The sequence below is a fragment of the Lycium barbarum genome, chromosome 5, assembly GCF_019175385.1.
Source record: "Lycium barbarum isolate Lr01 chromosome 5, ASM1917538v2, whole genome shotgun sequence".
Taxonomy (NCBI): Eukaryota; Viridiplantae; Streptophyta; class Magnoliopsida; order Solanales; family Solanaceae; genus Lycium; species Lycium barbarum.
The window spans coordinates 1,839,547-1,857,345 of record NC_083341.1 but is presented as its reverse complement, the minus strand read 5'-3'; positions in this window follow the sequence as shown (position 1 = coordinate 1,857,345).

The following is a 17,799-nucleotide window of genomic DNA, read 5'->3' as shown; positions in this document are numbered from 1 at the left end:
ACAAAAACCAAAATATAGCTACATTTTATTTTTTAAAAAATAATAAAATTATAGTATGTATCGTAAAGATAGTCTAAGTGTTTACCACGTCGCGTAAATTTTTCATTATTTTTTGCCAATCAAGAATATTGTAATATTCTAGTTTAGTTATACGTGAGAAATAAAGACTCATTTTCCTCCTTTGGATTTTTTTTTTTTTGGGGCTATGAGAGAATTGAGATACGACCCGAGCAGAAACTAGTAGCGAATACGAAGGGTGAGTGTTACTGGTGTTGACCGTTGAGTATCGGGATAATTGGTGTGTCTATATTGCCTTTTGGTGATTTATCTGGTTCAGGTGAGTTCATTGAAGATCAAGTTGATGACTTTCCTTTTTCGAACTCTATTGATGTTGACTATGTGTTTCCTAGGTCTGTAGAAGAATTAGGGGTCGTTTGTTGGAAACAAGTTATCCCAGGACAACTTTTTCTAGAATTAGTTATCCCGGAATCAGTTATTCCACCCTCCCACGAAGATAAAATAACACTACAATCCCGGGATTAGTTATACCACTATTTTATCCCAACCAAACGTGGAATAAATTCATCTCAAATATAATTCCAGAATTATTTATCCTTATCCCTTGTACCAAACGAGTCCTTAGGGTCTTAGGATCAGGAAGGAGGATGGGGTTTAAGGCTTATGGGGTTGGTTTTTGTTTTGGACTTGAATGTGTTCTGGTCTCCGGCCTAGCCCATATAAACGATATTTCATTACGTTGGATACACCAACAACAACAACATACCAAGTGTAGTCCCATAAGTGGGATCTGGGGAGAGTAGAATGTACGCAGACTTTACCCGTGCCTTGAGATAGAGAGGTTGTTTTCGATAAATAACATTTCATTACGTTCAATATGTCAAAAAATTGCACGGTTTTCCCTTCAAATGGGCTGGTCTTTAATATTTATCCTTTAGCAATAGAACTTATGCCTAAGGGGACATAATCTCTTTAAGGGCGCAGGCGTATCGTATGGGATATTATGATTCAAAAATATAAACTTATACTTATGTCTCGTGACAAATTAATAACCCCATTTCATTACGTTGGATATGTTTGGTTTGGGCCTCAATAGAAGTCTGGCCGCTTACATGTTAGGGGTGACTTATGAAACCTTAATACTAGGACTAGATTGAGAGCCTGTTTGGATGGGTTTATTATGCCTATAAGCTGCAAACAGCTTATAATCTAAAAAAAATAAGTTGGGGTAGTCTAACTTTTTTTTTTGGCTTATAAGCTGCTTTAGATAAGCTAAGTCAAATGAGCCAAATTATTTTTTTGAGCTTATTTTAAGCACGAAATGGCTTTAAGCTAGCCAGTCAAACACTCAAAAAAGCTGAAAACAGCTTATAAGCAACTTATGAGCAACTTATAAGCCAATCCAAACGGGCTCTGAATAAGAAAAGAGTTCACAAAGTTTGAAGACTAAGGTTTCACAAAGTTTGAAGACTAAGGTAGGTCGTAGTCTCGTAGAAATAGCGTCCACTCATCATTTTGCCTGTCCTGTTTTTGAATAATAATTACTGTCTTGAAATTTTATATTTTAGGCTACTTGTTTATTATTCATGTGGTCACTAATTGATAGCTACTATGACCTCAGAAGCTTGCCAACATCCTTCCAGTGCTTAAGGAGTCTTAAGATATCAATCCAAGAGGATATGAGAGCTCATATTCTCATAATATATCAAAGTGGAAGTACAAGAGGTTATAAGTCGAATTACATTATCATAAGCTTGCATTAAAAAGATGGAAATCAAATCCTTATGCTTTTTCTTTGTTAGATTGTTAGACTCCAATCAGATGTTATTGAGCTAGATACTCATAGCACTTTTCTCCCATTTGCTTTGCTAAAAGATAATCGCCGTTTTAAATATCTTTTAAATTTTCTTTGGACGTTGTGCATTATTGCCATATTATCATTATTTGCGATGTACTTCAGACACGATAAAAAATGAATATAAGACGGGAAAAGGAACAAATAAACGAACAACATTGATATATGATGATTCTATATTTTTTTAGTTTTTCATCTGATGTCTGATATGCGCTTTGGGTCGACTAATTTAGTTTCGTGTAGAAAAAATTCATTCCGAGGGTAAAACGATTCTTAACGAATAAATGAGCATTTACATCCTTTCATAACCTTTGGTGGCGAGTCGTCCATTCTTTGCACGTCTCACCATCGTACTACTATCCGTTCTTCATTTAACAATTAAAGTTAGAATATTTGACCAATCAATTAAAATTATTTTACCAATCAACTAACTCGAAACTTTTCATTTCTATTAAGTTGAATTGAAGGTACTTGTAAATTGTAATACTCAAAATTATTATTTAATTGAAGAAGCCATAGCAGAATGTATGATGAATCAGCACACATAATTAAACAGGAAATATTAGTGGCCCTCGTGTGTATACGTAGTGCTGTTTTTTAAACCAATAATAATAAAAAGGAAATAAAATTATTGTGGTCAGCAAGCAGCACTATTATTGGTTCTTTCTTCCTCGTACAAAAGTGGATTTACAAAACATCTTGTCAGTCATTCTAAAATTATAGGCAAACAAAAAGGATGACTTGATATAAAACAACTAGGCCTAGCTAGGTCTTCCGATGTTCACGTACCACAACAAAAAATCTCCTAGACAGAACGGAGCTACCATTTGATTATGGATTCGGTAAAACTCAATAATTTTAAAAAAATATTATGTGTTAAGAAATCAGTTAATATGTATAAATAATATATCATGAACTCAGTAACTTTAGTTTTTTAAATATAGTACTCATAAACTCAATATTCTATCTCCACCTCTGCTTCTATAGTGTATTAATTTATGGTTTCATTAAGACCGATGCATAATTGTGTTATAGGTTTATTTTTTGGGCATGCAATTACAATATTTGGTAAATTTTGGGGGGAGGGAGTGTTTGAAGTTGAAGTTGTGTTTGAACATTTTTTATAAAGCACGTCGATTTTACATTACGAAATCTACATTACTGATTAACAATAGTCTAGACTACAATTTAGGGATAATATGAAGTAATTCTATTCGTATCTCTTTGTCATTAGTTAATATGAATGTATGAAACAATTCTACAACTTTAGGCATAATATGAGTGTGTGAATTTCGTAGAAATTAGTGTTTCGAGGTCAAGCCATATAAATATATATATTGAAAAAGTAAGTATAGATAAAGCGTGAAATACTCATTAAGAACTTATTCTTTTAAATCAAAAGTTAAATCTGATATTTTTTTAGTTCTGAATTCACCACTGGATAATGTAACGTAAGAAGAGACGAGGAAGGTGAATATAGACATGCATATATATATATATATATATATATATATATATATATATATATATATATATGATATATGGGTGACAACAAGTACAAAAAGGAGAGACAATCACACCTGAAGTTTTCTATACACCATTGATTTTTGGACACATTTAAAAGCTTTATTTTTGTTATTCATTCAGTTCTAGAAAAAATCATGTTGATTAATTACCTGTCCTCCATCTTTTCATAAACCTAATTAGTAAGCTATTGATGGTGACACCTTCAACAAACCTTTGAACTGAAATTATTTTTTTTAAAATTTCCACTTGTGACAAATATTTATATAAATTATGCAAGAATCTATCGTGACCTAGGTTTGAACTCATGATCTTAAAGACTTTTTGCAACCCCTTAACCGCTGCGCTAAGCATTTAACTTATGTTAAGGGGTGTCAACAGTAGTATACATACCTATAAAATCAAAATTTCACCTATATATACAATGTAATTTTCCGGCGAAGGGGTGTCACACTTGACACCCCTCAAGCCAAGGTGGCTCCGCCCATGTCTATCTGTTACTTATTGAGGTGGAATAAGAATGCGGATATTAATAATACATAGATTAACTAACCCTTAAGAAAGTTTTTGCTTTGTTTAAAAAGTATATACGTATTTTAAATTTTACGTCGTATATACTAATATATATATAATATATCAAACTAAACATACAACAAGAAATTAAGAATGCATGCATTATACTAATCTCTGCATTATCAATCTCAATATAATTGATATCTATGCATGACTTATCTCTGAACCAAACGACCCCTTAATAATTAAAAGTCACTTTGATTAATGTACCTAGCTCTTCTTGAGTACTATTACTTGAGTAATCAATTAATTAAACAGTTTCTGTTTTAAATTTATCTTCATTCTCTGTGAAGGGACTCCCTATTAGAAACAAGAACATGTTAGAGTTTGTTTAAAAAAAGTGAGCTAATAGTAAAATTGCTTTTCCCATTTAAGTTTGATGATTAATCAAGTCTGTGTCTATCTAATCTTTGTGATTGAGATCATAAGAGGCTTGGTGAATCCCCTGGCAATTTGTATCAGTATTTATATTGTGTGTCAATTTAGATTTGTCCATTTTTATAGGATAAAATCTTGCATGTAATTAAATAGATTCAAAAATTAATTGATAGATACATTCACCTAAAACTTTCATAAGATGACCATGTGCACCCTTATGTTTCTAAAACATAACTCCCGTTAACCCTTTACTTAAAAATATCTCTAAACTCAACAATTTAATAGCACAAAGGGGAAAAAAAATGAGGGAGACTCGTAGGTGAACGTAGGAATTATGGAGAAACAATCACAACAATGGAGCCAGTAGGGTCATCCAAAAGGAAATACTAATCTCTTATGCCCAGTACTTACAAATTGAATAGAAGAAAATGACATTATAAAAAATACATGTTATTTGCGGATCTTCTATACTATTATTTTAAAACAAACCCTCTTGTGAAAAGGTGAAATAACACTTAAAAAGAACTACAAAGCCAAAATATCCAGTCACCCAAGGTGTTGAGGAGATACATTCTTGTATTTTTAGCAAAATAATCAAATATGTTATTGTGTATTCGAAATTGAGAAGCTTTGTCCTCGATAAGATTTTTGATCAACTAATATTACCCTGCCCACCGGTTGGATTTTTTTTTTTTTTTTTTGACGTTGAACCCCACAGAGCTCCAACATAAGGGTAGTTTTATAACACAGTCAGAAGTTGAGGGGTAAATTTGGACATCTTTTTGAAAACGTTGGATGTGTACTCCACTCATTTAATGTTGGAGATCGATCATTAATTCTGGCACGGCAAATACAAATTGATTTACTAACAACAATGAGATGAATATGGATTAATAGTGAAATTGAGAGCAAAATTGAGCAATTCCGAAATAGTATCTTAGCAGCTAGTGTTAGCAAAGTATATTTCTGATTTTACTTAGAATGTGATAAGATATATTTTGTCCCTTTTAGAATGTGATAAGATATATTTTGTCCCTTTTATTTGTTAATTTCACAAATAAACGTGCGAATGTTTTCTAACAACCATTGCTGAGTTTCATTTGTGCCGACAGTATTCGTACCTTTGCTATAATTACATATTTTAGGTCAAACTTCATTTTTCTAAGACATATTTTAGTTAATAACGTTAAACTAATCAAATATAGTTGCTTCGTCTCATACTGAATGCACGTCATATACGTTTCATTTTTGGTTGATGTCATGTTTCATGTTTTCAGAGTAAAACCTAAAATGTTTTTCTTAAAGAACAATTTTTTTATATAAATATGAAAGTTGTAAAACTTGTATTGTATTACTCTTTGTGGTGTACCAAAATTGTAAATACAGATACCTCATTCTACCAGACGTTCCAGCCTATGAGTTCTGTTTGCTTTCGGTAAAGCAACTCTGACTTAAGTATGTGTAAGCCCATTAATATTTAATTACACATAAAGTCAAATTCAAAGAGTACCAGTAACGACGAGTGGTACTTAAGATGATAAATAGCCATTTCAACTTGTTTGGACCGCGTTAAATTTGCAACTTTTTAGTGTATTAGCTAGCATAAAGTGGATGAATAAGAGTAGAACAACTTGTTATTTTTGTTGTTTGCGAAAAACGATAATAATTGCACGTGGGAAGGATCAGAATTTCTAAAGTGAAGAGGATTTGAAAGAAAATAAATTTTGGCTTGGTATCCTTTCTCGAACTTCCATGTATTCATGGTGTCTACTCACATTGTCACTAATTTGAAATGTTAATTCAATTCTTCAGAAGTACTACAATTTTAGCCCTATCAGTTTAATTTTTCTGTCTAATCAGATATTAGGGTTCCTTCTTTATACAACTTCAAGAAAACAGTAGAATTAATATTTTGCTACGTGTGTATATGATTTTTTTAATAGAAAATATATGTTTGTATGTTAAGTTCGAATTCATTATCACAACAGAGTATTAAAGCTCGTAAGAATAGCCCTCATGTTTCACTTTTCGCTCTATAATTGAAAAATAGTTATTATAATATATATAATATAATTTCAAATTTTACAAATGAAATTCTAACAAACTATTAGAGATCGTTTTTTTGGCAGAAGAAGAGATTTAATCACCGATTAAACTCCGCAATATTATGTATAATGTCCGGTTGCTTTTTTTTTTTCTGAATTAAATTTATATTCACATAAGTTTTGCGAGAATAATATATTATTTCATGCAGAGTAAATTGTGTGATAATTAAGAATACAAGTATTAACAGTACATGTTTAAATAAAAATTGACAAAAATGATCTCGTGCTCCTTAGATTTATTTAGTCTTTTCCCTTGGAACTACGTTACTAACCGTTGTATTACTAATTTCTATGTTATAATATTTGTATTTTCAATCTTTACATGATCGATCTCCTCATAATTTGTAGTCGAATCAAATGATCCCTTAGAGATTAAAACGTACAAAAAATTGACAACAGAGTGTGTGCGCGTGTGTATAGGATTTTGCTAACCTACTACGTGAAGGTAGTAGCTTACCATTATGCCCACTTTTTTGGTTTCATCACTGGCAATGAAATGACTCAAAAAAGCAAATTAGTAGCATTCAATAATAAAACCTGATCAAATTGGCCGTAGCTTTAAGCAATAATTGAATATAATGCATGCATCTATGTATTTACGTACAAACTATACAAGTAACACATTAAAAAACTGCATAGAGCACTTATTCATACTGTTTATGGAAAAATAATTAAAAATTTATGACTTACGAGATAAAATATAATGAATATGTAAGTTTACGATATGTGTAATTTAAAAAATATAGTCCTTAAAGATTGAAAGTTTTTTGCAACTCCAGTACATAAATGCGCTAACTTTGATATGTACCCACAATTAAGCTGGTCAAGCATGATTATAAAAATAAAAAAATAAAATAAAAAAATAATAAAAACAAAAAAACAACAACAAAACTATATATCCTTCTTTTTCTTTGATAATGCAAAACGTTTAACGATATACTAAAAATCTTTGTAAAATCATTAAATAAAAAATGTCAATTTACCCTTCTTATATAAACACTAGTTTAATAAAAGGATCTTCTGACTATATATTATCCGAACTCAATTAATGTAGAGTACAGTGCAATTATTACATTCATAATTACTTTCTCTTTTTGTGCAAATTCAGTATAAGCATATAATACATTTTCAGAATTAAGTTCTTCCTGAACTGCATGCATGTGTATATATAATTCGAGCACACTCCATTCACTATATCTTCAACGTGCATCCATCGAAGATAGTGAAAAAAGGAAAGAAGAAAAGATAAAGAAGATCACGAAGCAAAAGAAAGTATGATATCATCAAGCTGCAATTACACATGTTGTTGGTTTCAGACTCCTAGCTCCAGTAGATTAACCAACAATCATTCAGTGAATTGTCTAGTGTTACAAACTTTCAAGACATTTTCACCAAATCCTTTCGAAAAAGTATTACATGTCAGTGGATTCGTGCCAGCAGACGAGCATTACAACACATCTTTTGAGAATATAAAATCTTGCCATTTGCTCCTTCACTAGCTTGCTACATCTTCGTCCAAATTCTCTAAATGTGTTGTGTGTTTGTATCTCACAACAAACTTTCTTCTCTTCTTCTTTTTGTTCTTCTTCTTTCATGGCTTCAACTACCTCTTGAGGAAGATGAATTTAAAAAAAAAAAAATAAAAATCCCTCAATAAGTTGTTGAAGTTGGTGGTGAGATTTAATTTTTATTATTATCCTGAATGTCAATTAAATAGGAAACACGCATGCATAAGTGAGTGGACTGCCCAATAGTGGATTACCATATTTAACCTTAAATGACCATTGAATTAATTCCATTTGCTAAACAATATGTGTGGTATTATTAGGAAAATCCAATGCCGTCGAAAGTTAAGGCTTTAGTTAGAACACGCAGTCTTTTTTAATTTTGTGGCTCTTGATTCTTCAGTTTTTTCATATGATTTATTGAGAGAAAATTAAGGTGGAATTTATGTTATCATAGTTATTATTACTTTTTGAAGAGTCACCAAGAAGTGGACGCATGAAAGAAAAAGGTCAATGAAGATGATATGAAATTGGTATGGTCATGTGTTGGGTAAGTATTTTTTTTTTTTCATTCATCCTTAATTAAAAGTCTCGAGATCGAGTCCAATAGACTCAAGTAGTGGTAGAGGTAGGATTTTGGCTAAGGGAGTTCAAAAAATCAAAGAAACAGTTATCAGCAAGATTCAAACCTAGGTGCTCCACGAAAATTTAAAACCCCTTTACCACTAAGCTAAGTTTTTTATTTACATTAAGGGGATTCAACATTTAATATATACACGTAACACAAAAATTTAATCATATATACACAATGTAATTTTCCGATGATGAGAGTTCGAATGAAGCCCCTTGACTCCATATAAATCCACACCTGGACTCAAGATTTCAAAATTATGGGTGCTCATCCGAAAGAGTTACGAAAGAAAAGGGGAAAGGAGTTTAGTTGTATAGGTGCTCACTCAATGCTAATATATCCTAATTAAATATTTTGATGATTGCCAAGTGAAAGACAATAAGTGCATGAATGATGCACAAGGCTGCATGTAGGTTCGTCATTGGGTTGGATGGAGATTTTTTTTGTTTGTTTTTTCATCGATGTTCGGTACCCGCATATTTGGATTCGCGTCGCGTAGGATCCCATTCGGAGGAAGCGCTCCCTACCGAGGATAGAGATGACAGTGTACTTGTTGGCTCATCCATTGTTTAGTTGGGCGTTTTTGAAAGAACTTCCTAACAATTACTTACTCCGTCTCAAAATAAGTGTCAACTTAAAAAAATAAAAGATAAAAAATTGTCCCAAAATAACTGACATCTTTTAAAAATTTAGCAAGTGTTTCCAACTATGCCATTAACATTAAAGAAGTAGTCATCTTTAATATTGTTCAATTCTCAAAAAATATCTAATAAATAAGGATTTATTTAATAAACTCCACATTGTATTTATTGATTTCCTAATGAACGTGATTTTTGTTAAGGTGACACTTACGGATAGAGTACTAATTTCTATGGACTATTATTGCCACGCCTAATCCTTTACTCCCTCCGTCTCAAACTATTTGTCGCTTTTTTTTATTTACATGTCCCTTAAGAAATATTAATTAGGAGTGGTATTTGACTAACTTTACCATTATTTATATCTAAGTTATAATCTCCGTCCATTAAATGTTTACTCTATTTATGTGTCATCTCAATTAATAACAAAATTCTAGCAAGGGTAAAATGAAAAAAAATAATTAATTTGTGCCTTGAACTCTTAAAACGATAAATAATTTGGGACAACTAATTTTAGTAATCACGACAAATAATTTGAGATGGAGGGAGTCAATTTGGTTTCAACAGCTTCTATAACTTATATATATGTGCCAATGTCCCTTCACTTAAATTTGGCAAGGGCAATTTGCACGATTGCCCTTATTCGGGGGTGGTCTTTAATTTTTGCACTTCGCCTAAAAATACCCTGAGATTCTGGGTTTGAACTTCAATTCAGTAAAAAAAAAAAGAATTCCTCAAGACAGAGTTTCGTAGAAAAATTATGCCTATTTGTAGAATTCCAGCAGAGTTTAAAAAAAAAAGGTGAACTTCTACTTATAAGGCATAACTAAATTTTGCCTTATGGCAGAATTTTGGCGAAGCCTTGCCTTGCGATTTTTTTTTTACTGAGCAAGGGATTTGGACCCAGAACCTCGGGGTATTTTTGGCTACTTTTTTAAGGGAAAGCGCCTTTGAAGGACAATCCATGCAAAAAAAAATGATTTGATTTAAGATTGGGCTTAGACCACGAGCTCAATTATGGGTTAATCTATGGGAATTTGGCACAGTGTGCTAAGCGTTAGACTTAATTGGCACATTTAGCCAATTTTTAATAAGCTGGCACAAAAAGGCCAATATATATGTTTTGGGTCAAATAATTTAGCACACGATGACCCATAATTTTTTGAGAAAAAATAGCTCCCACCTTCTCATTTTCTCTCCACATTTGGGTCAAATAATTTTTTGTTCTTCTTTTGTTGTTGGAAATAATAATTCGAAATTTTAGGAAACCAAAATTGGTTAGGATTTGATATTTTAATCCATGTTTAGTTAGAATTTATAGTCAAATTAATATAGCAATAGGTTTTCATATTTTGAGTAAAAGTAGATTTTATATTATTATAAATAGGGATGCTGCTAGCTATTTTCATAACAAGTGAAAACAAGAGGGAACAAGAGATATTGTAGGATTTATAGAGTCTATCAATAAAATAAGTTCCTTCAAATTAGTATCAGAGCTTCTACGATCCTGGTAGAAAATTAAAGAGCTTCCGCTGCCGGCAGGCGGCTATGACTCATATATGTCACCCGTCTGGCCAATGATAATGATGTTGGCAGACGCCGACCAATAATATAGGCATGAACAATAATCCTGCTGAGAATGATTGAAAAAAATATTGTAGTTTTCAAAAGGTGCAAACAAATTTGCACAAGTGGAAAGAATTGTCTTCTCTAAACGTTGGAGAAGTGGGTAAAAAAATTGGAATGTTGAAGAGAAAGTGCTTTAACAATTGAAGGTTGATGAGAAAGTGCGTCAACAAATAGGAATGTTGGAGGGAAAGTGCTCCAACGATTGTGAAGGTTGAAAAGAAAGTGCTTCAACAATTGAAGGTTGGTGAGAAAGTGCATCAATAAAATTGGAATGTTGGACAGAAAGTGCTCCAACGATTGTGAAGGTTGAAGAGAAAGTGCTTCAACAATTAAAGGTTGGTGAGAAAGTGCATCAACAAATTAGAAGGTTGGAGAGAAAGTGCTCCAACGATTGTGAAGGTTGAAGAGAAAGTGCTTCAACAATTGAAGTTGATGAGAAACTGCATCAACAAAATTGGAATGTTGGAGAGAAAGTGCTCCAACGATTGAAGGTTGAAGAGAAAGTACTTCAACAATTGCAGGTTGGTGAGAAAGTGCATCAACAAATTGGAATGTTGGAGAGAAAGTATTCCAACGATTGTGAAGGTTGAAGAGAAAGTGCTTTAACAATTGAAGGTTGGTGAGAAAGTGCATCAACAAATTGGAATGTTAGAGAGAAAGTGCTCCAATGATTGTAACGGTTGAAGAGAAAGTGTTGCAACAAATTAGAAGATGGGGAGTGATGGTTGAAGAGAAAGTGTTTCAACAATTGATGGGCTGGAAACAAGTGCTTCAACAATTGGAAGATGGTGACAAGTGCATCAAGAATCAGATATACAATTTTGAAATATGGGAGAATATTGGAAATAATAATTCAAAATTGTAGTTTCTCTCATTTCTTCTCTCCAATTTATTTTCTTAGTTTCTCATTCTCTCTCCATTTTAACTCTCACCACTTTCTTCTCCTAAGATCATTCAATTAGAACTCCCACTACAAGAATCTCTCACAATAAACTCTCGTAGTACAACAGTAAATTTTCAAAAAATTTAAATAAGCCACATTACACGCCAATCTCTCCATCTATTTTGATTAGTATATCCAAAAATCTATATAGATATTTATTTTCTCCCCTTAATACCTATATTCTCCAAAATTACCAAAAAAAATTGATATAGCTTTTGAACGTTTTGCTAAGTTAGAGTATTTTAATTTGTCATATTGTGAAGTACCATATATATATATATATATATATATATATATATATATATATATATATATATATATATATTCTGATATGTATATTTTACAATACCATTTATACATTCTGATATATATTGTGAAGTACTAAATATACATTTAGATATATATTGTGAAGTATCATGTATACATTCTGATATATATTTTACAGTACCATGTATACAATCTGATATCTATTTCAAAGTATCATGTATACATTCCGATATATATATTGTGATATTTCATGTATACATTCTGATGTATATAATGAAGTGTATACATTCTGATTTTTATTTTGTGAATTCATGAAAAATAAGCAATGTATTACATTTGCATTAGTATGTATACATTTTGTATTATTATACATTAGTCTGTATACATTTTGTATTAATATACATTCTGATAAATATATTTTGAAGTACCATGTATATATTCTGCTATATATATTTTTTTAAAGGATCATGTATACATTCTTAAACAAGGGAAACAAAATAATTGAATCCCTCTCACGTGAAATAAGAGAAAAAATTAGAAAATTTTAAACTAATACTTACTCCAAATAAAAAAGGACATCATGAATAATTGGATCCCTAATTTTAGGGATTTTCTGTAACCCAAGAAGAAAGAAAGATTAAATCCCTAATTTTAAGGATACAATACCATGATAAAAGAAAGATATTCTCCCTATTTTTGCTCAGGCAAAAAATATGGATGAAAATTTTGGCTACATAGTGCCAATTGTTATAAATAATTGTATGTATGTCCATTTATACTGGACTTGGAGTGTAAGTTTCCTTAGCAGCCAAGTAATTGGCCACTAAGTTTCTTGTTGCTTAGCCATGAAACTTGTATTTTCTCCTATAAATAGGAGTTCATTTGTAGAATATTGGTGACAATCAGTTTCTCTCTATATACTTCTCTCTGGTGTATTTACTTTATAGTTTTTATTTCATAACATGTTATCAGCACGAGTCTCTAAACAATTGAGAAACTAGAGATTATTTTAAAGCCGTCGAACCTCGTTCCAGAGGCTGTCGGACTTCTTTTATCTCTAAACCTACAGTGACCGACCGTTTCTGAGCTTTGAAAAGGGAAACGCTTTTGCAAAATAAGAATTGCATCTTCAAACAAGATGCAAAGCAGTACAGAAGATAACAAAGTTTTCCCCATGTAAGGTCCATCATCTACTTCTATTTTATTCTCAAGCTTATTTTATGCTTTGAAAGCTATGACCATGTTTATCAGGTAAGCTTTTTACCTTATTTGTTTATATCATTCGAATAGTTCCGGTTACAAGACTTTGAATATGTGTCCGATTAATATATATGGCGAATGAAAAGGATGGCCTTACACTACTAAAAAAACAGTGAAATTCGATCAAAATTTTCGACCACACGCGGTCGAAAAAGGCCAAATTTCGACCAAAATTTCGACCGCAAGGCATGGTCGTTAACAGGTAGGGTGAAATTTTTTTCGACCTCACGTGGTCGAAAATTTTCGACCACACGCGGTCGAAATAAATTTTCTACCTAAATTTAAAAAAAAAAAATTCGACCGCATGAGGTCGAAAAAGTTATTTTTATTTAAATATTAATAAAATATTTCGACCGCACGCGGTCGAAAATATTATTTTACGCAAATATTATTTAAATTTTTCGACCTCCTGTGGTCGAAATACGATAGAAAATAAAAATAATAATAAAAAAATCATAATTTCGACCGCATGAGGTCGAAATTTAGCAATATTGTTGCCAGATTTCGACCTCATGAGGTCGAAATTCAAAATTGTGCCCAGATTTTCGACCTCGTGCGGTCGAAATTATGATTTCTGGTTACCATTTCTGGGTGACTATTCGACCTCATGAGGTCAAAAATCTGGAAAAAAAATCCAGAATTCAACTGGTTTTACAGTAACCCACCTGCCAATCACACTGGTCAACCAAATCAACAATACAATTCATCAACACGTCCAATTCATCAAAGTACTTCTACAATCATAAACTTCACATTCTAAAATCAAATTCAACCTCAAGTTTCAATTTAAAGTACGTACTTCTAAATATCCTTAAAACTACATTCAAACACTTAAACATCGTAAAGTTAAACAACTATAAACTACTTTCTACATTCAAACACTTAAACATCGTAAAGTTAAACATCTATAAACTACTTCCTACAATCTAATTCACATTCAAAAGTACATCTAATTCGAATTAAAACTATCATAAAAAAAATATACATATCCAAGAAAACATAGCAATATTGCAATCCAAAAGTATACAAATATAATAAAAAAGTCAACGTTGGGTGTTAGAGACATGATCCGATTCCTCCCCACTATCCTCATCAACAAGAGCATGAACTACATTGTCTTGTGACCTACGTCGTCTACTGGGTTGTGACCTACGAGCATCCCCGGGATACGGGGGAATATGAGAGGGCCCCGAGTTGAGTAAGCTGTCAATTTGGGCCTGCATATGCAACATCCTTGCCTCCGTAGAACTAAGTGTACTTGTTAGTTGACTAACTTTCAGCTTCATTTCTTGATACTCCTTAGGATCCACTGCCCCTTCAGAAGTAGTACCTACGCCTTGAAGGAACGACGGAAATTGACGACATGCTCGATTAGGCATCCCATAAATTGTCCCATACCTTGTCGGGGGAGCTATCTTCTCCATCCACTGCTGAGCAATTATCTCGTTGGTCATCGACGTCCCGGTTGGCTGACTGGCACAATATTCTAACTTGTGTCGTTGAAACTCAGTCTGAAATTGAAGGATGCAATGTTAGTAGGAAAATTTAGTTCAAACAAACGTAGTTATTATTATTAGTTAGTGACTTACATAGGTTTGGTGAGCCCTAGGCTCAATCCATTGGTCTGTACCATCGGCGTTCTTCGCCTTCCTCGTGTGAGTAATCTTGAAGACTTCATCTTGAGGTACTTCCTGACCCCTCTCGAGCGTCTACAAATAAATCAAGATTAACAACTAATTTCATATCCAAACAAGCCACAAGTAAAAATGAAATATGGGAGATATTACTATGTTTGCTTTGAACATCTTGTATTAAACACGTCTTGTGTTTTCAATCTTAAATTTTAACTAGTTTGTGTTTTAACTAAAGCACATCATATTGTCATTTTCTATATTCCTAGTATGGTTTTTTTAAGTTTCTTGTCAGCACTGAGAAACTTCATAGTTTTCAGCTTTTCTCATTAAAGAAACTGAAGTTTGCTCCATTCTATGTTTACAGTTCTGGCCACTAGAGACTTTGTAAAAGTTGAACAGAAAGTGTCATATGGAGACATTCTCATTTCCAGAGGTGCTAAGATGTGACCACTGATAAATCAAGTAGATGTTAAGCCCTCACAAGTCTTATAGGTTCATCTATTGTTATTGTTGATGCAAAATTTTCGTTTGATTAAGGAGAGAACGCTTTCTTGGGGGAACATCTGTGGAGCAGTCACTGTGTCTCACTGTAAAAAAAAAAAAAAAAAAACAACAACAACAAAAAACAGCCACATATCATTCTAAAGCTTTATATTTCACCTTTTCTGTTTGAAACTTTTGGTTAATCTAAGCGGGTTCGGGTTCGTCGTGTTTTGAGTGTGGATCCGGGACCTAAAAGCTCTAGTTCACTGCACCCAAGAATGGTCAATGTTATTCCTTTGAATCTAGTCGTTATCTTTTATGCGAAAGTATAAGTTCTTGGTCAAGTTCGTGTGTCAATCTTGAAACAGAATTTTTATAAATGGCGTAAAGTTTATTACGTAATCTTCTCGTCATTTTTGCATTTTTGTTTTTCTCCTAATTCGTTTCTGTACATAGTATGATTTTGTGTTTATTTGGGTTTAGTTGTTGTATTATTAGGTAGATTAGGACATTAGTTTAGTAGAAAAATATCTCTTCTTAATACTGTTGTCTTGCATTCTCAGTTCTGTGTGTTCCTACTTTAATGTAGATTAGTTTGGTTTTAATTTAGTTTAAGTTAGTTTTATTCTAGCCCCGTTTTCACTTTAACATGTTGTTTAATTCCAGTTATGTGTTGTTAATCTGCTATTAAATCAACATGATTAGTTACTTGTAAGAGAAAATGTTTTAGTTTCCTTTTAAACTAAGAACATGTATGCCAAGTATAATTGTAATGGGAACTTCAAAGATTGTGTAGACTATTGAATGAACTCTAGATTCGTTGTAAGGATTGATACTTTTTCTATTATTCCCAATTGCCTGAATGAAATCAAGGGCTGAATGGAGACATCTCTTGAACTATTTGCTCATTTAATAGTTCCTAGAAGGTTTAATTTTTTGGAGCGATTTGGTTATTGAAATCTATGATAATCCTGCTTCTAATTCTGAATTTCACATGCCTAAATATCTTGTTTTATTCTTGCAGTGATACATTAACTGGTGCTACAAATGATTATTTCCGGTGTGTTCTTCCGCGAGATAGGTGTTGTCAAACATATGCATAGAGCTGTATTTGTTGACTTTTAGAGCCAATTACTGTGGATGAAGTGAGAACTGTAAGATACATACAACTATTCCATCCTGAGCAATATATTTCTTGCAACGAGTAACCTAATCTCTAGGGGTTGTTTAAAAGATATTCTCAAATGTGCATGTTACAATTCTATTTTTTCTTATTGTTAGGTGTTGACAAATATAATGTAGTACAATTTGGATGAATACTTTTTTTTCTCTCAATGAAATGATTTAATTCTTTGTAATTAACCATTTGGCTAAAGCTGCTGTCTTGGCAGGTTGTATCCAGGCAATGCTTGAATTGCAAGAACTTAACTGGGCTCTAATGCATATGAAGGGCAAAACCTGTGTTGCTTAAGCTTTCAGAATGACGTTAGCAACCAGTTTTTACTACATTTGGCAAGAGAGGAATAAAAGAATTTTCCAAGTAGAGAAATTCTGAAATTCTTAGCAAGCAGATCAGATGTTCATGGTAGAGGTGTTTTGTTTCCTAGACAAGCCAGTCAATTGGAAGAAATTAACATCTATCCCTATAATCTGTGTAGTCCTTTGAAATAGGGAGATAGCTTTTGTAACTAGGAGACTGTGAACTTGGGGCTGTTTGTCCAAGTTACCTGGTTATGCTTTGTAAATACGCTATGTACTTACCAAACGATACATGAAGAATTATAAATGACTGGATCATTTTGTATACTTTTCGGATGAGCGTGTTTGAATGCATTTGAAAGGATTATTACTTTTTTTTTTTTTGGTTGTTAAGTTAGGAAACAGTTAGAGAAGGTAAAATCTGGTTGGCAAAAGTAGTTGTAATGACTGGATTTGTTGTTGTCGCCAGAGATATTTATGATCGGAATTTCAATTAGCGAAAGGAAAAGTTGGTCGGTAAAAGGAGGTATAACGACTGGATTTTCAGCTGTCATTAAAAGTTTTTAACGACTGGATTTGAAATCTGGTAGTGAAATCCCCGAGGCCTAACTCACACACTGTTCGAAACTCAGCAAAAAAATAGCAGTCCAAAACAGCAGTCCAAAACAACAGAAAAAAAGCAAAAAACAGCAGTCCAAAACAGCGAAAAACAGCAGTCCAAAACAGCTGAAAAACAACAAAAAACAGCAGCAAAAAAGCAGTCCAAAACAGCGAAAAAATAGCAAAAAACAGCAATCCAAAACAGCAGAAAAACAGCAAAAAACAGCAGTCCAAAACAGTGAAAAAATAGCAAAAAACAGCAGTCCAAAACAGCAAA